The sequence below is a fragment of the Mixophyes fleayi genome, chromosome 2, assembly GCF_038048845.1.
Source record: "Mixophyes fleayi isolate aMixFle1 chromosome 2, aMixFle1.hap1, whole genome shotgun sequence".
In the NCBI taxonomy this organism is placed as follows: domain Eukaryota; kingdom Metazoa; phylum Chordata; class Amphibia; order Anura; family Limnodynastidae; genus Mixophyes; species Mixophyes fleayi.
In genome coordinates, this window is record NC_134403.1 from 371710620 (window position 1) to 371732155 (window position 21536).

The 21536-nt window shown below is 37.0% G+C and overlaps 1 protein-coding gene across 6 annotated transcripts in view; it reads left to right on the forward strand.

Moving 5' to 3' along the window:
* Positions 1–21536, forward strand: part of ZBTB20 (zinc finger and BTB domain containing 20) — a 656370-nt gene that overhangs the window by 26638 nt on the left and 608196 nt on the right. For 2 of the 6 annotated variants that reach the window (XM_075197395.1, XM_075197398.1), the window contains exon 1: positions 13190–13572. The exons of the other annotated variants lie outside the window; for them this stretch is intronic. The gene's annotated coding sequence lies outside the window, so the exon portion shown is untranslated. Of the gene's footprint in view, positions 1–13189; positions 13573–21536 lie in introns of those variants that run through there. 6 annotated transcript variants of the gene reach the window in all.

The window sequence follows — 21536 nt, forward strand, 5'->3', positions numbered from 1 at the left end:
TCTTATTCCATTATGCAATTAGGAAATAAAGAACATTCACCCTTCACTGTCTCCTACAATGCAGCTGAAGTTTATATACATCAGGCTCTATGTACTAAGGCAAATATGGAAATATAAAACTCCTCAATTTTGCCTCCTCTCTATTGTCTTGTGTGACGGTCAGCTGAGGGGGTGTCCGGACAGGGAGTTGGGGCAAAGTTACAGCCCACACATATGGTAATGAGATTAATCATTATGAGGCCATAGTCACTTGTATATATAAGGCAGATGTATTTTTGGAGTGATATTATTCTCATTATAAATAAAACCAATATCCTCATTTGTTGACGCAGTAAACAAATTTATTTTTAATTCATCACCATCAGCTATTTATATAGCGCCACTAATTCCACAGCGCTGTACAGAGAACTGTACACTCACATCAGTCCCTGCCCCATTGGAGCTTACAGTCTAAATTCCCTAATACACACACACAGACTGACTAGTGTGAACTAGATAGCAGCCAATTAACCTACTAGTATGTTTTTGGAGTGTGGGAGGTGACCCACGCAAACACGGGGAGAACATACAAACTCCACACAGATAAGACTATGGTCGGGAATTGAACTTATGACCCCAGTGCTGAGAGGTAGAAGTTCTAACCACTGAGCCACTGCGCTGCCCAATTGAATGTACTGTGTGCAATAGTGCATAATTTATAGTATGCCCACTTTTTTATTTGTAGGATATTGTTTATTATTTTATTATCCTTTATTTATAAAACACCAACATATGACATAGAGCTGTGAATTGATGGAACCATGATAATAAATAAATAACATGCAATGACTTGAAGCAGAAGGTTAAAATGGCCCAAATGAGCTTACAATCTAAGAAGTGTGGTGAACACTAGATATTTAAGGTAGAGGCAACTGTAGCTGGTAGTGGGGTAAGTGGGTGTGGCTAGTAATAAAGCAGCCATTGGTGACCGGCGTTTCTGTGCAGCTTCCGGTGGGGTACGGTTAGTAAGAGGAGAGATAGCAGAGGGTGGAGACATACGTCCTACTCTCTACCTTTACATCCCTTTCATACAGTATTTTTAATGCACTTGTACGTCTGACATGCAATCAGCTCCTGATTTCATCGTATGTAACGTACATTCCAAAAACATTGTGTGAATGAGCACTTGCTGAAATTATAAATATGATGGTACCCTATATATAACGCTGGTTCGCATTAGTGTCATACAAAAATACTAGAAGCTTGTCATAGCACAATCGCCTTAAGTAATGTCGACACTGAAAGGAAAATTCTATGTATCAAAAAGTTACGTTTATTTGTTAAGGATTTGAGCGCATTTGATAAAAAGATACTGTGACAGGCTGGGTGTGATAAAGGTTTAAAAATCATAATGTAGTTGGGCAGACAGATTGGAGTCTAGGTTGCGTACAGCAGCTGTGCGGTACAGGGCAGGTGGTGTTTTACTTGGCAGAGTCATCGCTTATTTTATAACAGGGCAGAGAACCTGGTAACCTTCACAAAGACTTTCCTGACAAAATCCACCTCTACAACTCCCAACGTATCTCCCTAACTCACACTCATCACCCTAAACACCCGGAACACTGTATATAGTTGAGACATAACAATTTTATTGGATCACATTTTAAAGCAAGAAAAAGTAGGAATGGATCTGAAACAAATGTGTCAATGTACTTGGGAACTACTAAAATAACAATCAAATAACCAAATTAGATCATTTATTTTCATTTAACAATGACATTACAGGGTGTTCAGGTGCATTGTACCACAAAACAAGATGTCATGATGAAGCCATGGACATAGAGAGTCACATTTAAGTTATTCCTGAGAAATTATTTTGCTTATTCATACAAGCGCATGCTTATTCAGATATACACATAGGTGATCTAGTATTAGTCTTTTCTTTTGTTAAAATGGATCAATTTTACTATCAACGTATTCTCAATGTTAGCTATATATATATATATATATATATATATATATATATATATATATTTCTATATCTATCATCTATATATATATATATATATATATATATATATATATATATATATATATTTGAACTATGCTGCATTTTTATACTTTTGTTTTAATGTTCTATTTGGTGCTTATCAATCGATACCTATTTTCAGTGCTTCTATAAATCCCACAAGCTGCCTTCCAGATATTAGGTCTATATAGGACATGGACGTTAGCATTCTGCTAGGCAGAGCTGGAGACAGCGGGTGTACTCTAGTAACCACGTAGGGCCCTTTAATTAGGCTATAGGTGTTATGCAGCTGTCAGATCTTCTGTGGGAACTTTCAGGAAATATTCTGTTACTAAAACAGGAACACTAAGGAATTATCAGAATCGGTAGGTCAGGTAAATACCAGTTAAACGACAAGGTACAGTAGAGTACTAGCTGCGGTCAGGACCATGGTGAGAAGCATTGGTCAAATAAGCAGAAGTCAGCAACAGATAATCAGAGTAAAATCACACAGATCACTCCCTAGTGTAATATCTATATCTGGGCCGAGTCTTAGAGACGAGGCCGTTTTAATTTATAGATGAGCAAAATTTTGCGGGAATCGAGTTTCACAGCAGAAAAAAACCATCTTGTCCAGGTGCCAAGTTACAGCATACAATCTTTCAGTTCTGCATTTGCCCATAATGTCCCTCTATATTTGTAAATTCACATTTTGTAGGATGAATACAGCTGGTACAACATCGGTCAATTCGTTCTGCTAAGCGTTGTAGGTTCGATTGGACTGTGAACACTTAAGGTCAAATTCAGCAGAGAAATGATCAAAAATTTTGGCCAAACGCAGAATGAGGCAAATATTTTGCAGAACAGTTTTGCAAATTTCTCTCTAGTCTAAATAGGCAGATTGGTGTGAAGCTGTGTGTTCCCGTATGTGCAGATATATGAGTTTACGTGCATGTACTGATAAGGTTTAACACCGCCGACATAAAATCTTGTGGACAAGGTGTATGAGGACATCCTGGTAATAAGCTGAACCTGGAAAAGACAAAGGGCCTGAGCCCAAAAGACCTTTGCTACAGGGAACGATTTGCTTTTGAAGTAACATTCAAGATATCAACTAAAGTTTGAAAAAAAAAAGCTGAGGTCTTTGTGACATCGGACGGGAGCACAAGTGATGTTTCATGACAAGGAAACACAGGACGTTGAATGAGAGGATATCTGTATACCATGTATCTTTGTAGTTGGGACCAGTCCTGAGCAGGATCCATATCAAGACCATTGACAGAAATGGGATGTCAAAGGGTGGGAACATGTTTAATTTCATACAAGCATTATCTGATCTCGGCAACTAGATAAAGCTCCCTTAAGCCTTGTTAAACCATTCTCCCATTCTCTTTGTGAGATTCAAGAAAAAACTTGGAGATGCGCAGCTACTAATTTTACTGGAAGATTTCTCAAGAAATTGATGACTAGTTCTTGATAGCTGGGATATTAGAAAGCCCAAATAATCATAGCGACCATTTCTGGTCTTCCATTAATAGTATAAACTTGTGCTCCTATGTCTTGGTCAAATGATTTGGTAATAAGAGATAAGAGGCAGTGATTTTTTTATTCTAATTTTCTATTTAATTATTTGTAGTCAACACAGGGTATAAAACCCGCATCCTTATTGTTAAGAAAAAGAAAGATCCAGCTGTAGCACGAGTGGATGATAGAAGAATAAATCAAACCAAATTGTCAAAAGAATCTCTGTAATTGACTTGGGATATATCTGATCTCTGAAAGGATTTCTAGGAATTAAATATAAGAATATTTCTCAGAACTCCCAATTTTACAGAGGACAAAACCACAGGTTGTTGGAACCAGTGGGTATAACTAGTCGTGCAATTAACAAACTAGTAGAGACTTTTTGACCATGTGGTATTTGAGCATCTTCAATTTTCAAAATATATTATGGATGAGGAAGACCCCTAGAATTTTTATTTAGTTGGCAAAACCAGTTTCCTTGAAGTCCCCAATTCTTCCAAAATCCAATATTGCCTAAAGAGAAGTGGAGAGAAAATGAACTGAAATAGAATTAATATCATCTTTTGAGAAGCAGACTTACGAGAAGGAGAGTACACACTAAGATGCTCCTCACTGTCACCAAGGTCCACGAGTTTGCTAGATGCTTAGTGCAATCTTTCTAAACAACCCCCCATTTAACACATTAGATGGAGCGACAAATACTACAATATCTCTTTAGCTCCTCAGCGGAGAGATGCGTTGGCCAGTGTTGCATGGTTTTCTCTGATTCCACTTCATGAGGCAATTTAGAATGATATGATTTCCAAGGTGTTTGAAAAGGAGGAATCGAGCTATTGGGATTAACCCCCTTTTTGCAATGTCAATCAGTAAGCTTTCAGTCTATTTCAATGGCAATGTGAATGTGTCCATCCAGGTAAGTCGGCATGGAACAGTAAGACAAGGCGTTGTTGATAGCATAAATTAAATTCTTAAATTGGTGCCCTAGTGCTATCATGTTCTTTTGTGTATATATATTCTAGCAATGCAACTCGTAGCACTGTTCTTCAGCAGGTGTATCACCACATTGCAGGGTGCACTTTGTCGACTTCACTCCTGAAGATGGATCCAACACATGCTGGATTATTGACATAGCATTGATGGAGAATTAAAGTCATTGAATTGCTCCTCTATGTAAGATCTATGCAACAGTCTTCTATCCTGCTTTCAGTTTCTGAGATGGGACCTGAGCTTTATATGAAAGAAGATGTGTTTGCTCTGAAAGGTCTGGAAAGACCTCTTGTCTCCATAAAATCTCTCTCTGGTATAGGAACTTTAGGATCAGCCAGCACTCCCGCATATCAGGGGCCAGGCTAAGGAGAAGGTTGCAGTAAAGACAATCTACAGTAGCTTGAAGAGAAAGTGAGATAAAATGCAAGAATAGACTCTCCCGCAGGCCTGGTATCCATAGCTTGATGACCGTTTAACCGCTAGGTGGTGCTCCCATTGACTAGGAGCTTCCCTGGTAGATCTCTTGTTTTATGCATCCATTTCACATCCTTAGGCTTCCATAGTCTAAGAAGCCATCTTTTTGCTTTCAGATTAACAGTAGGCAAACTATCAGAGAGGTAGCAGTGATCAGGGCCTGGGTGATGGAGCAGGGCTCAGTCATACATAGGTCAGCAATTGGCAATTAGAACACAACTGTAGCACAGTTACACATAACACACCTTGTACAGTTACTACAATATCTGTTTTGTAGTGTATGTTTTGGATCCTTTTTAAGAGACCCTGATGATGTGATGAGCATGATGTGCTCACCAGGCACAATAGTAAGTTTTTATTAATTAAGCAATACAATGTAGACAATAACCTGCTTTGTGAGTGCATTATAGATGAAAGCTGATATTTGGATGTTTTAATGATTCACTACATCTGGAAACATCCTGTGTATTTAGTAATATGTGCATGTCATGTACTGAGCAAACAATTCTCAGGCCATGGAATATGTTGCAGATCTATTTTATTTTATTGGAAGCACTACCCTTAGAGCTTATCCCAGAGCTGACACAATAGATAAATGGCTGAGAGTGACTACTCTGTGTAACATCAGGTACAACACGGTGTCACAGAGGGAGCCTTACTGAGCTGGAGGAATGGGTAATCTTTGCTCTATATATGGTTAACATTGTGCGATTGAGCAATGTTGAAATCTCACCTGCTACCCCAAAAGTGGCTCTTGTTCTAGAATTCAGAAGAAGTGATCAGGTCACATCTGAGCCAACCTACTACTATCACAGGAGAGTGGTAGTTTTTAGGAGGCGAATACCTACATAAGTGATAAGGTGACTGAATTTGTACCAGTCACTGTCCCAATATACAATCTCCCCTTTCAGTGGTCACTGCCCTCTCTCTGCATGTGACTAGGTCGGCCACGAGGCAGATAAAGAATAACTTGGTCTTCCAAAATCTGTTACCTGTCCGAACAGTTATTATAGAAGGTATTTATCCCTTTGACTTTTTTAATTTTATTTTCTTATATCATAGAATGTAAAAGGTGTTAGTTGGGAATCCTTGCCCACAATGTACTCTCTTTTTTTTCACCATAAAGCACAGACTTTAGAAGTGCCCAGGCTATTGTTGCCCAATGGACAGTTTCTCCCATCTCTGCTACAGAAGATTACAACTTTGATAGAGTTGCCATAGGCCTCCTGGTGGTCTCTCTATCAACTGCTTCTTGCATGGATGCTCAGTTTTGGAGGACGGACTTTTGTAGACGATTTGATAGTGCTATAATTTCTCTTTCTGTATAATGAATTTGACAGTGTTCTACTCTTGCTATATTCTTTCATTGACTGATGCTTTTCAATATCCTCTTCTCATATATGCTTTCTATGTTTTTTGATCTTCACAATGAAGCTTTTATTTGGAAATCATTATTCAACTGTAAAACCTGTCACAGACAGGTGTACATATTGAAACACTGTAATTGTACATATGTGGACTCCAATCAGGCAAGTGTGACTTCTGAAGACATCAAATTGCACCAGGTATATTTAGGTGTATATTACCAGATGGAGTGAATACTTGATGTATTCAATTATTGTCTGTAACTTCTCTGTAATTCAGATTTACATTACAGAGTATGTTCTGTTGATCAGTGATAGACTTTCCCAAGAAATCCATTTTCTAGAGTGTACTAGATAAATGAGAGTAAGAGTCTGATTGGTTGGTATGGGCAACACCTCCACTTTTCCTTTTTAAAAGTTTCGATAAATCTGATCTGAATGTTACTTCAGCTCACGAGTGGCCATCAGAATATGTTTGCGATTTATTTTATAAATTGATGCCATTTCCTGATCCACAGAGTGCCCTGGATTGTGAATTGCATGGTACACTATTCCCTTGCCCTCTCTGCTGCCCTTTCTATATATTCCAACTGCAAAACGTTACTATCTTGCAGAAATCTCCCCACATCCCCAGAGGAAGAATATAAAACAAATGCTTTATTTGTATTCTGTAATTGACAATACAGCCCCACTCTCCAGTTGATTAATAGCACACTCTATTTATGCCCATGTTACAGCAGCTTCATATCTTTTCCTAGTGTGAAGCAAAACTTGTTGCTTTGAACTTGGTTGCCACTTCAAAGGGTGCATCATCCTTGGCCACTTTTCCCATGAGAACTCTTGTGTCTGATTCTCTGCTACATTATGAAAGATATGGAAAGTACTCTGCTTCAGAGAGTGGAAATAATGTCTAATTGTCTCACGCACAGTACAACTTTCATATCTAGAAGTAATCGTTTATGTTGTTACACATCTAGGTGGCTGTCTCATTGGGCATTTAGGCGGATAACCAGCATAGCTCCTTCTGGGTCTGAACTTCTGGTTAATCCCGTTCACTTTGAAAACCCTGAAAAGATATAGTACTGTGAAGTTAATTGGATAGACGTGAGGAGAAAGAGCAATACAAATGAGGTTGTGGGTGACAGTTAAATGATTGAGGGCCTTCACTATAGGATAGGGAGCTCCCAATGGGAATATTACAATCCCAATTGTTGTAAAAGGTTGCACAGAATTAAATATAATCAACCTTTATAATATATTCACTGGATAAAATACATCGTTTTATTTTATGTAATAGGTTTTCCTGTGATTGGCTGGTCCAGTTGTCGGTAAAGGGGTTAAGTCTGAGAATAGGTAGCAAGATACTGAAGAGAGTTACATCTGAACAGAGCACTGAATATAAGTTTTCCTAATAAAGTAACGTGCAATGTTCAGTTATGTTTTACACAATATACATATATATTTTATTTACATGGAGAATTTACATATTAAGTTGAAAAGTAGGTTTGCAGTTTACTGCTTTTCATTTTATACCTTGCGAGCACAAAAACTATTTTCTTTTTCATTGTACCGTGCCCTTTACTGCTGTAAGTATGTCCTCTTTCCACAGCATGATATCATTTCTCGTTGCATCGTACACACAAGTACTCAGTTGTTTCTCATAATCCTTTTTTTGGCATTGACGGATCTATAGATTTAATTACACTTTCAAAGTGTTCCTTAGATTAAAATGATTCAGAGCCGCTAATTTAAATGGGGTAGATACCCCTGGCCAAATTGTAGTATTGGTTGAGGGACTTGGCATCACTGGGTTGTAAATAGCAAAGAGGGTGTCACAGTAGGACAGTGTTTCCCAAATCTAGGCGTTAGGGAACCCTAACAGCGCATGTTTTCCATATATCCTTGCTGGAGCACAGGTGTATTCATACTGTCTGACACATTGTAACAGATCCACAGGGGGTAGAATTATTTGACTTGTCACCTGGAAACGTCTCCTTGAATAAGGTTCCCTGAGGACTGAATTTGGGGATGTGAGTGTCATGGGATTGGCTCACATCTAGTCATGTGACATTCTCTTCAGTCAGGGACTTCCTGATGCTGCGGAGCCCTCCGTCTCATCACGTTTCATGGTGCCATTTCTCCAGGGATATTAAATCCCTTTAATACCTGTAAATGGCTGAACTATAACTTCCTTATTACATTGGACATAATTCACTGTTTAAAGTCTACCTTTGATATTAGATTGAGCTTCATCTGTATATTTGATTGGGAACTTGAATGTTTGGATTGTTTTTGTAAAGCATACAAAGGATATAAATATTCCAATGAAAGTTCTAACAATACAGTTATAGTTTTGTATGAACGGTAAAACAGGAAGTGAGGTTATGGAAAGTTTTTGATGGGAGTGTCAGTTGGTCAGTGCTTTATTTGTCTACATGCAGTTAAAAATTAAAACACAAAATGCTGTTGGCCGTAAAGGACTAATGCATTGACCAGTGTTGATCGGCCCCCAGGTTTTATGAGACAATTCACATTCTCCATAATTTTTTTGATTAATATGAAATGTCACAAGTCCCCCCCCCCCCCTCAAATTTATTGTAAAACACTTCACCAAAGAAAAATTAACTGCAACAATAAGGGACAATCAGTTATGTGTGATTTGCTTCACCTGTCATTTTGTCTTGCGCTCTAGGAGCACAAATGTACGAGATCAAGTCCTATTTTCAGTCACAATCATTACTGCGGGTCTTGTAAACAGAACTGCACTCTGGTGTATTACACGCAGAAAACTGATGTGTACGGCAAGTGATTTCCCCTTTAAAAATCGGGAATCAAACTCATTACCCCAGCGCTGTGCAGCATAATGCTAACCAATGTGCCACCGTGTTGTGCAATAGTATGGACAGTCCTCACCTGTAGCAGCAGTAACCGAACAAATGTGGCAACTGGGTGAAATAGAATATTATCACATGAGCTGCAGCACCAACATATTGTAGCTGAAGACAGTCAGCTTGTGCTGTGTGCAGGGGAGAATTTCTGTTGCCACTTTTCATTTGCGTCTGGCTACATTTACCTTAAACCAGACAGATTATCATCATTTATTTATTTATATAGCGCCACATAATATCCTACTGCTCTTAGTCAAATGTTTAAAGACCATATGAAATGTCAGACTGTGCAACATGTGCACCTTTGTCCAAGCAGTTTGTTCGTTATGCATTTTGCAATGTATGTTGTATTGACCACATTATGTCCTTTGTCTATCATGACAGTATAGTATAGCGTTATGTTTCCAAATATAAACTGCAGATTTCGGTCTTACTTCCTGATGTTATGACAGGTTGTTCTACGGGTTTTTGCCATCCTTTTTCCTTTGCTGGGCAATGTCCTCAATTTGTGTTTGCTCTGGGAAGTGTTTTATTTATTCAGGTATTTTGGAGAATATTTATTTTTCTCTAAGTCTGTATTTTGACAATACAGCAGAATGTGTCTGTCTTCTGTTATATTATTTGTATCTATGTACAATGCAGTTCACTACTTTCAAATGTATGTTATCTGTTGGGTTTAGATTTCCCCTTCTTGTTGTATCTGTTGGGTTTATAGTCCCTTTTATACATGTATCTATTGGGTTTATTTTTGCCCCTGTACTTGTATGTATTGGATTTAGATTTCTCCTTATACCTGTATTTATTGGGGTTAGATTTCCCATTGCATGTGTATCTATTGAGAACAGATTTCCCCTTGTACATGATCTGTCGGGTTTAGATTCCCTTTTATACTTGTATCTATTGGGTTTATATTTGTCCCTGTATTTGTATCCTTTGGGTTTAGGTTTACCCTTGTACCTGAATTTATTGGAGTTAGATTTCCCCTTGTACATGTATCTTTCAAGGTTAGATTTCCTCTTGTACTTGTATTTGTTGGGTTTATATTTGCTCCTTTACTTATATCTGTTGGCTATAGATTACCCCTTCTAGTTGAGTCTGCTGGGTACAGATTTCTGCTCACAGTTGGATGTGTTGGGTGCAGCTCTCCATCTCCAGTTTGCTGTGTTGGGTTCAGATTTACAGTTTCAATTTGGCACATTGCCACTTAAAGTTGGTTGTGTTGGGTACAGTTTTCTACTTCCACTTGGTTGTGCTCGTCCGGATTTACACTTCTAGTTGTGGGGCAAGCGTAATTTCCAGTTGGTATTTTGGTTGTAGCTCTTCACTTCCAGCTTGGTCTGAAGTGCCGCTCTCATCTTCTAGTTGGGTGTGTTGGGTGCAGCTCTCCTTTTCCAAGGAAATGGCAATAAACCCTGCATATAAATATAGTTGATCTTGTCCCTTAAAGAGAAACTTCCAGTTCGGCATCTTGGGTGCAGTTCTCCACTTCAAGTTGGCTGTGCTGGGTTCACATTTCTACCTCCAGTTGGCTGTGTTGGGTTCGGATTTCTACCTCCAGTTGGCTGCGTTGGGTTCACATTTCCACTTCCAGTTGCTGCATTGGGTTCACATTTCCACTTCCAGTTGCTGCGTTGGGTTCACATTTCCACTTCCAGTTGCTGCGTTGGGTTCACATTTCCACTTCCAGTTGCTGTGTTGGGTTCACATTTCCACTTCCAGTTGCTGCGTTTTGTTCACATTTTCACTTCCAGTTGCTGTGTTGGATGCATTTTCTCACTTCCAGTTGGGTGTTGCTTTGGCATTTCCAGTTGGTATGTTGGTTGCATTTTGGATCAAGCTGTCGACTTCTAGTTGAACATGTTGGGTTCAGGTTTTTATTTCCAGTTTGTCATGTTATGTCCAGATTTCAACTTTCAGTTGGATATGTTTGGTAAAGATTTCCAATTCTAGTTGATTATCTTAGGAGCAGGATTCTCCTTCCACTCTGTTAGGTTTAGATTACACTTCCAATTAGTCTTTATGGGAAACATTTACTGTGTTTCACCATGATTTCAGATTTATTTGAATATGTTAAAACAGTAAATATACAGAACATGTTAAATCAGTAAATTCTATATATATCATTTTATATAATTATATATTTGATAACGTTTCTAGAAACTTCTTTAGGATTGTTAATGGCAAGTATTGGTCCTTTGAGTGCATTTCCATTTCACCCACTGGACGGCGGAAAAAAGCCCTTCTCTCTGTACCACAGAGTATTTGGTACCACTCCTTTAAATGAGGGTTATGTGACCGCTCACATCATTAGAAGTTGTTGTTTTTCTAATAATGGTTAAGCTAATTGTGGACCTCTCTTTCATAGTGATGTATGTATATATATATATATATATATATATATATATATATATATAATGTAGAAAAGTATATTTTGTAGATATATTTTATATTGTCATTCCCATGGCATACTACCCATGTTGCATACATGCATTTTTAAAAACACAAATAAAAATTACTACATATTTCTGGAGTGGATATCTAAAACACATGTTTCTGGTGTGATTGTTGTCTGCGACAAAGAATATTTTAATCTGCATCTATCTTTACCTGTAAAGAGTCTTGGGTGGTAGAAAAAATAACTGTAGTAAAGAAAAAGTAGGTTTGCTAATGCATTTATGAAAATAAATAGCCGCATGCAGTAATTAAGCATAACTCAATTTTGATTGCTGTGATTAAGTGCACTGCCTCTTTATAAATATGTCTAAGGTATAATTCGCCAGGCTGCAAGGCGAGGGAAGCTTTGCCACCTTCATGTCTCATACTGTAACTTAGCAGGGAGTCACTGTAGACTGTATCTTTATATACATAGAATATTGTATGTTTTTTATTTTTTTATTTACATGACTTTTGAGCAAACAAATGCTGTACTTAGCATATGTATTTTGCCACCTGTTCTAACAATAGAACAGTGTTATGAGTTGTATATTGTGGTGTGTGGCAGGATTACTTGTTATAACGGCAGGTTTCACAGATGTACTTATTATCTGTGATCAGTACAGTCCATACAGATGTGTACACACTGACATTAATGCTTGTTTGTCTTCTGCTGAATAAATACTAAACCCATACATTTAAGACATGTCCTTTGAGAATTGGATGGTGAAAAGGTGACGAGAGAAAAAAAAGTTGCTGCACGTCTGGTACGTTTCTCCGCTGTTGGTGTGTAACCCTTTATGTTCCAGTGTGAACATAAAATAATTGGTTAATTAATTATTTTTTCTGCACAAAGTTGGGTGTTTGCTGTTTGTTGGATATTCTCTTGCCTGGGTTTGAAGCAATCGCAGAGCAACTTTCACATAAAGTTTAGCATTTTTTTTACCAAGGCCGTTGTAAATGCTTTGCAGCAGGAATGTTATTTTGTGCTTCCTCCCTTAAAAGCATGAGGTGTAAATTTATCCAGTCTTCCATTTAAAATAACCTTGGCCTGAGTTTAATTGGGCAAAGGTTCCGTGTATCATTTATTTCTGTCCTTGTAACACTATGTACTATAAGCATTGCACCTGTTCAGACATAAGTGCTGTATATTATTCTAACAGGCACTCCCTGATACCGGCTTGTACCAGACTGTAGATTTAAGGAATATTGTTTTTTGGGTTGTTTTTTTTTTCAATTCCCTAATTTGAAAAAAAAAAAAAAAAAGTGTCTTTCCCATTTATCTGACATGACCCGTGAGAATTCTGCTGCTCCCTCAATGCAATATGTTTATGTACTTGGAGCTCACATCCCCGTGCAGCTTTAAAAAATTATTAGAAAAGCAATTATGCATTTTCTCCATTTTTTTGTGACTGAATAGGCTGCACAACCTCTGACAAAACGTGTTCCATTAATATATAATCAGTGCTGAAAAACAATGCAGGAGCAGGGAGGAGAGGTGGGGCTGCCGGCTCTCTAACTGTGTCCTAGTCCTTTTTGGCTGGTATCTTTCCCAGTGTGTTTAGTCAAGCAGTGGTGAACCTGTTGCTGCAGTAGCCGAGTTAGTATTTTGCTTGCTAGATAGAGGAAGGAGGGCTGTCTGCTGTCTGGTAGGAGGAGGGCATTGTCTGTGTCTTTCTCCCTCTATCACACACACACATACTCTTGCTCGCTTTCTCCCTCTCTCTCTCTCCCTCTCTCTCTTTCTCTTTTCCACTCTCGTCTCTGTGGTTTGTAAGGTAGGTTGCAGTGTGTGTATATACACAACATCAAGCGCAGGAAAATGGACTCATTAGACAGGCAGTCATTACCAGTCACACTGTAGTTCCAGGGATACTCCGATTATGAGAAGACAAACTCAGCCCTGGGGGACAAGGTAGGCCAGTTAACTTTAAGAGCAAAAACAAAAAGATAAAAAATTCCAGTTTTATTTATTTTTTTAATTTACATTTGTTATTTGTTGTTTTGATTTCCAAAATGAATAGAGCAAGTTGCCGTTATCTTTCCACTCGGAATTGCTCAACATGTTTAATGGGCCTACCACAAAATGCTATTTTATTTAATCCTACAACAGTTATTTATGTGTATGGGTGTGCCTGCATGTGCCATCGACATCACTTTTTGTGTTAAAAATAAAGCCACGTTTTTTGTTTTGTTTTTTATTTCCTCTCTTTCTGGCTCCCCTGATTAAATCAATATCACTCACTCGTTAAAACTATCGTCTTTATATTTCTGTTTTCCATGTCTGTTTATTTAGCTGGATGTGCCAAATAATATATTATATGCATCTTAATTTGTGCCAGGATGTTTTGCTGATATTTATAAACTGTTGTGAGCTTCATCATGTTACTCTGACACAAACCCATGTTTATCCTTTCTGTAGCAAAGTTCAGAAAATGTTTGCAAAAATAAAATACATAATAAAAAGAAAACCTGGAGCAGGTTGTTGTACGTTGAACTTTGGGTTTTATTTTTATTTTATTTTCATTTTTTTTTGTATTTATTTTGGACAGAAGCTGTGACTGCATTCCTCCCACCCCCAGATTTTCTCCTAGCTGTGTTTATTTTGAAAACGGATGGGAGAATTAAGAGGATTTTAATATTGTGTATTTCAACTTTCAAGTTTCTGAGCTAATATTTCTCTGACTATTGTTGTGAGTATGAAATGAAACTTTGTAACAGGTAGTCTTGGTGAAGTGTTAGGTGTGTCTGGATGTGTCTGGGTAGGAGCAGGGGGTGTGTGTGTGTCATTGTGCCTGCTAGAGACATTTTTTAATATGTAGAGCCATTTTGTATTTGAAAAAAATAATAGAGATTTTAAAATATATGTCTATTTTGGTGAAATATGTTAGCAAGTAGAGCATATTTTCCCCTGCCTGTGGAAGCCTTGGGTGATTGTTTGGAAGGCTTTTTCGGCAGTTATATCAGTTTTGCAGCATGGGGAAACAGATACGCTTGAAATGAGCTTTTTGTGTGTGTATAATCTGCCTGTGCTGATCTAGATCTTCTCCAGGAGTAGAACTGTTGCTTTGCTTTGCTGCAGAAACGAATACGGACACTGAGAGCTGTTACATAAAGTGTTTAGGATAATCGGAGAGCTTTTTTTCTAGTGAAAGATTGTCTTTAAAAATTAGGATGATGGTTTTCCTGTTGAAAGCAATTTCTTTCTGCATCAGCAAGTGTCACTGTTTTGTTTATTTTTTTGTGTTTGTCTCTAGGCCTTTTCCTATTAAGACAGGGGGGATTTTGAAGTAATGTAATAGCGTTTCCTCGTAATAACCCATCGCTTGCTAGTTACTGGCCACTTTTTGTGCACACAAATTACTTTTCTATCCAACAGGTATACTCAGTCCTATTTCTGGCTGCTGGGGGTGTTATTATGCCGAAAAATGACAGCTGTACGATGTGGACATATTTAGAACCTCTTTCGGTCTTTGTGACCACTTGTATGTCCATTATTACGCTTGTGATACTTATCGTTATTTTATTGGGACTTTTATGTTTCTTCTTCTTCTAAAACATTATATATATATATATATATATATGTATATATATATATATATATATATATATATATATATAATCCCCCCATCCCCCCACAAAACAGTCTAAAAGTTTTTTAAGCATGGATGTTTTTTAATGTCAGTTCCACACATTGTTCTGGTAACTGTTGAAGCGTAGGATATATTATGTAAATATAGACTGGACAAATGAGTATAGTGGAAAACTACAGCCTTTGGCAATTTTAATCACAAGTGGAACAACAACTGGATTTTCAATTCGCAAGGAAATGTAACTTGACCATTTGATGCCTGATGTGTTCGCTGTGAATTATACATGTAAATAGACAGAAATACAGGGAATGTACTATGTAGCTGTTATAAGGGTTACAGCTACTTACTTTGCAGTTTGCGTTGCCTTGGCCAAGATTTGCATTTTTTTCTGACTAAAAAAAAAAATATTACCTGTGCACCGATTATCCCGTCTGCTTAATCTTGTGACAAAATGCATTTATTAACTATGTGAAGACAGTTGAGTAAAAAAAATATGTAATGTGATGTTTACATAAATGTAAAACTTTCTCGTGGATAGTTGTTTAAAAAAAAACTTTTGTTTACTGCACAAATTCACAATCGTGAAATGATCAGGACCACATGATATACATATATGATATTACATATATATATATATATATATATATATATATATATATATATATATCCGGTGAACCAGACCTAATTGTGACTCCTGTACTATGATAGCATTGATGAAAATCATATCCCGGTCATCTGCAATGATTATTGCTATGACATTAAATTCAGTTATTACTTTTTTAGATGTCAGTGATGCTTCATTCATCTGATCATAACTATTATGATATGAGGAGAGGTGATTAGTCCTTATTTGCACATGACCGTTATAGCCATTGATTCGGAGTCATGGCATCAGATCTTTTGTCTGTAATATTTAAAGCTATTTGATCAGTCTTGGACTCCCCACCCTTCAGTCTAGGTTAATATTTTTTGTTAGTTGTAATTTTTGTTTTTGTTTAACGTACGTAAATATTCCTGACCAAGAAAAATCAATGTAAAAACATGTTTTTTTAAAATAAATATGCAAGATTACCAGAAAATTAATATTCAGCAATTTTATAGAAGCAAAATATTTGCACTTTAATACGATTATGGTTTTGGTTCTATGGGCAAATATATTAGCCATAAATGGCTGTTTGTTCCCTAATCCATAAATGTGACTTGAACAGCTGAACTTCTATCAAACTCTGGACATTTCTGGGCCTACAAGCCCTGATTAATTTGTAGAGGCTGCTTGTGTGTGTGTGTGTGTGTGTGTGTGTGTGTGTGTGTGTGTGTGTGTGTGTGTGTGTGTGTGTGTGTGTGTGTGTGTGTCTTGTGTAAAAAAACATTCTCTAAAATGATTATACTTGAATATAAATGTTTGTGCATAAATCAGTATTATAATATAATTTTGGTAATCTGAAAGGAAGTCAGTGTTGGCTGTATAATGTCCATTTATTAAAGATATTGACGATGATTTTGCAAGATTTTATAGAACACTGTTAACCCATTGGTATATATTACGTATGGTCATTACGTGTATGGCGAAACGTCTGTTGTGATTTAACTGTCTGTTCTCTGACTTCCAATATTGTATGTGCGCAGCGAACTGTCTGTCCGTTCAAATAATGTGTCCCAATTGGCAGAAATAGATCAGACAATGTGACTGGCATCACGCTTTCTCACAACTGTATCAAAAGTTATACATTATAGGCACAGCATACAAGGATTATTTTATCTCGTTCTTTTGTTTATCTCAAAGTTCCAGGGCTGAAATGAATGGAACCCACTGCCAAGATTTAACTGGTTTTCTGCAGTTTGCCTGCTCCCTCTCTACCTTCTCCATCAGACTGTTTTGAAAAACATTTGTATCCTAATTAGATTCAGATATTTGAAACTGTTACACCTGAAGTCTGAGAGTGAAATTTTTTTTTTTGTTGTGTTTGTTTTTTCCTTTTCCGTTGCCTAAATGAATCTAGTCTTTATATTTTGAACAGTTCATTTGTACGATGAGATAACGTGTTCCTTTCTTGTACACTGGCTTGCCTTGCACTTAACGCCTCAGTTTAAAAGGAACATTTTGTTTAACCCCTTTGCATGTAGAACTGTGGGTAACATATATCACCTCAATCGTATTTACAGATCCCTCCGTTTCTTTAGGGAAACATGACTAGGTGCATTAAATCAGTATGTTAAAAAAAAGAAATGTAAATTATTATTATTTTTTTTAACTGCCCAAGACAGCCGCTTGGCACTGTTGTGCATTTTTTGGACGGCGGGCCTTGAAAATAAATTTACCTCTGTCATTGCTTGTGCATCGAGTGTATTCCTTCACAAACACAGGCAGTGAAGTCTGCACATGTACCACAACCCATATGTGATGTTTCATTTTAACACAGTATTATATTATACAAAATAGCAAAACCAATGACCAGAACTACAAGATCAACATTATTCTGGGTCAACAGTCAATTAGTATTCATCAACAAATTTGCAAGTTTAAGAAAGCAGTGGTTTTATTGCCAAGATGTTTCCTTATTCCAAAAGATTGACATGCTAGATTATCCACAAATGTCCCATTGAGAGCCTGGGTCACTAATTGTCAGCGGTGACATTTTTGGATCCGTAATTTTTGCTAAATACATTTTTATTTTAATAAACTGGCACTTTCTGAGCAGTCACGATACAACAATAAATAACGATGTAATACACTCAAAAGGGGAAAAAATTATTCAATAAATAATTTGAAATTGTGTTCAAGTCTGGCCATCTACAATTAGTGACTATCGTGTCCACAGTATTGTGGTCACTGATCCATAAAGATTCCCCAATACATCTTAAACCTCATGGATCCCAATTCATAATTCCAAATATATACAGTCCTAGCTTCCAGAATTTTTTATTGATTAGTTCACCAAATAATCTGTAGGGCAGAAGATGTTAATTAACCATTTTTGGTAACTAGCTATTAGAAGGTTGGATGATCACTTTTATACAGTAATATACTTTTATACAGTACAAATGTAGCAAAACTTCTTATACTAAAAAAACAACATAGTACTACGTGGCCTTTGCAACTTTTAGCAAACAACATTGATTTTTGGTGAGCACTGTATGGAAAGGAATTTCTAACAAATAAACTCCTGCCTTTTGATGATGCTTCTGAAGGAACTTTAGTTTCTGGCTGAAAAGACATTTGTTACCTTAATACAATATACGAAGGAGTAGGTGGAACCTGTTACTAGTTACGTTACAGCATTGAGCTGCTTGTGGTTGGCGTTTTGGACAAGTATCATGTTGCTGAACTGCTGGGACAGACGTGTCCTGTTGGCTGTAGACTTGCTGGAGTGGACCTGGCTGAGGCGATGTTACAACTTCTCAAGACAGACCCATACTGATGCAGAGGTCTTAACCCCTCGAGTACGTAGGATTTAGATGATTTATTAATGTCATCCAGCAAGGCTTGGATTGGTCACCCTCCCCCATGTGACTTGTGACCTAATCTCTGTTCCTCTAGTAGTACCTGCTGCAACATTCCCAGTGTAGGTCCAGTCAGGAGCGTACGTCCAAGACTACACAGTCACATCTAGGTGTAGGGTAATGGCTGTCATCTGGTGTTGGGGGACCCTCTCCGCCACCAAAGAGAAAAACACAGGGTACGTTACAGTGTTATCCTGGGGTGGGAGAATATATCACCAAGCACAATAGTTATGTGGTGTTTTTTAAATATTCACAACCAGCATTATCTGGCTCACTTACTTTCTTTATAACAAATATATATATATATATATATATATATATATTTTATTTATTTTTTTGCTAAAATCGGTGTTAATTTTTCACAGATTACAATATTCAATTGTACAGATTATTATAAAGCATTAAAAAATATATGACGCTCTGAGTAATTTTTGTTTGGTCAAGGACCCCCCCTCTCTAAACTCTAAATATCACACTCACAATTCAACATTGAAATAGGATGCTGGTTCCATTCCAGTTACCTCGTGTCAATATCAGCCCACCATAATGTAATATATAACGTGTTATAGATCATTTACATTCATTTGAATCCATGATGCTATTTCTGTGTGTATGGTATTATTTCAGTATATAATACTATCTAACTTTAACATGAATCTTTCATTTGTATTATATTATATGACACCGATGAAGTTTTTTTTTATCAAGTCAGTTTTTTTACATTTTTCCCAAAATTACAAGTGAAACAAAATCCAAAAATGGAGTCATTTTACAAATACTAACCGGGAACAGTATATGCAGATTATATAATATTAAGTAGATAATACAATGTCAGTGTTGTAACAACCATGAGAAGAAATTATAAATAATAAGTATTGTAGAAATGTTAAAATAATAATAATAATAATAATAATAATAACGTCCTGAATATAACACAGTGAGTGGAAACTCTTAATACCTAATTAATTTGTATACTAGAGGGCTGAGCACCCAGCAGTACAATCATATAACACAGCGCCCATGATATAACTGGAATTACGCCACTTTGACCAAATCTATTTATATTTTGGTTTGTACTAGTGAGTTATAGATGTCTCTTGTGACTGATACCTTCATATGTCACACCAATACAGTCTTGAAAGCACAAACCATTTTTAGCCAACCAGGATCTCACTTTTATTACCTTGGCTAATGTAAATAATTTCAGGAGATATTGTCTTCTAAATTTATAATTCCAGAAAATACAGCACAAATATAACCACCTGAAGGGAACAGAGAGCTTAAGACACCAATTTTGCAGATACAACTGGTCTTGTTAAACCAAAAACTATTCATTTCTAAATCAGGTGCCAAAAAGTACCAGAACCCGCTCTACACTCAGGATCATTTAAACTTCAGCAACCTCCACATTTCACCAATTTTGAGTCTAAACTTAAAATGTGGGTCCACTCTTCACCCCAAACAGATCTTATATCATCTTCCCATTTTGCCCGAAGTAATAGAGGGTTTTCCGTATCTAAGTTCCTCAAAATTGAATGTATATTGCAAATGAATTTCTTTAGATCTACATTTTGGAGAATAGTTTTCATTGGAGATGCCAGGAACCTGAGTTTACCATTTGCAAAAAGTTCAACATTAAAAAATGTTGTTTTTGGAGTATTGAATTTCGTCTCCTACTTTGACCAGAATTCACTATCTCTAATTTCTGAAAATTATTTCTTTTTTGCATTGTCCTGTATAATATGTCCTGATCACACCTACACCACCTAATAATGTACGAACCCCACCCCAAATACGAGAGCTTGAGAGGGGCCGTGTTTTTCTTCAGTTTCCCTCCTAGCCTGTAGTTGTCCCAACCCAGTCTCGAAGATGTGGGAATCTGGTCTATGTCAGATATTTTATTCATTGAAGAGGATATAGATATATATGTCTATATTATGTATATGCCACACAAGTACAGTATACTCCTGAGGATTTCTCTTCATATTTGGATGTGATTGATTTGCCAATTCTGTGTAATGACAGCAGGGAATTTTTGGACACTCCTATTACTTTAGAACAACTGGATCTAGTGTTTGATTCCTTTCCAAACCGTAAACATCCGGGACTTGATGGGATACAAATAAAGCTTTCAAGAAACATAAGAGGATTCTTTCTCCCCAAATTGCTAGAAGCATTCAATGTTTTTTATAATGAGAAAGCTCTGCCTTTATCCATGTCGGAGGCTCTTCTTATTGTCCTTCCCAAGCCAAGTAAGAACAATGTATATCCAGCCTCATACAGGCCAGTATGTCTACTGGCAAAGGATGTTAATTTATTAGAAAAAATATTGACTCTTTGTTTCAATAATGTAATTAATGAAGCCCTGATCTCTGCGGTTTTATGCTAGGTAGGACCACGTCTACTAATGCTAGACGTTTATTTACAAATTGGCATTTGAAACACGACTGCGATGAGGACTCAGGGCTTGTATGCAGTGATGCGGCTGGGACCTTTCACTCAGTGAAGTGGCCCAATCTTTGGATGATTTTACAAAATGTTGGTATTGGTCCTATTTTATTAACTGGCTAAAATTACTTTAATCTGTCCTGCTGTAAGAGGCAGGGTAAACGGATATTTTTCAGATACATTGTCTTTAGATAGCAGAATGCATCAAGGCTGCCTGCTATCAGCAACGTTATTAGCTATGGAAATAGAGCCTTTGACGTGTAGAATTAGTGGTCATTCTGGTATATGTGGTCTTTCAGTATGTGGCAGAATAAAATAAATTGCCCTATATGCAGAT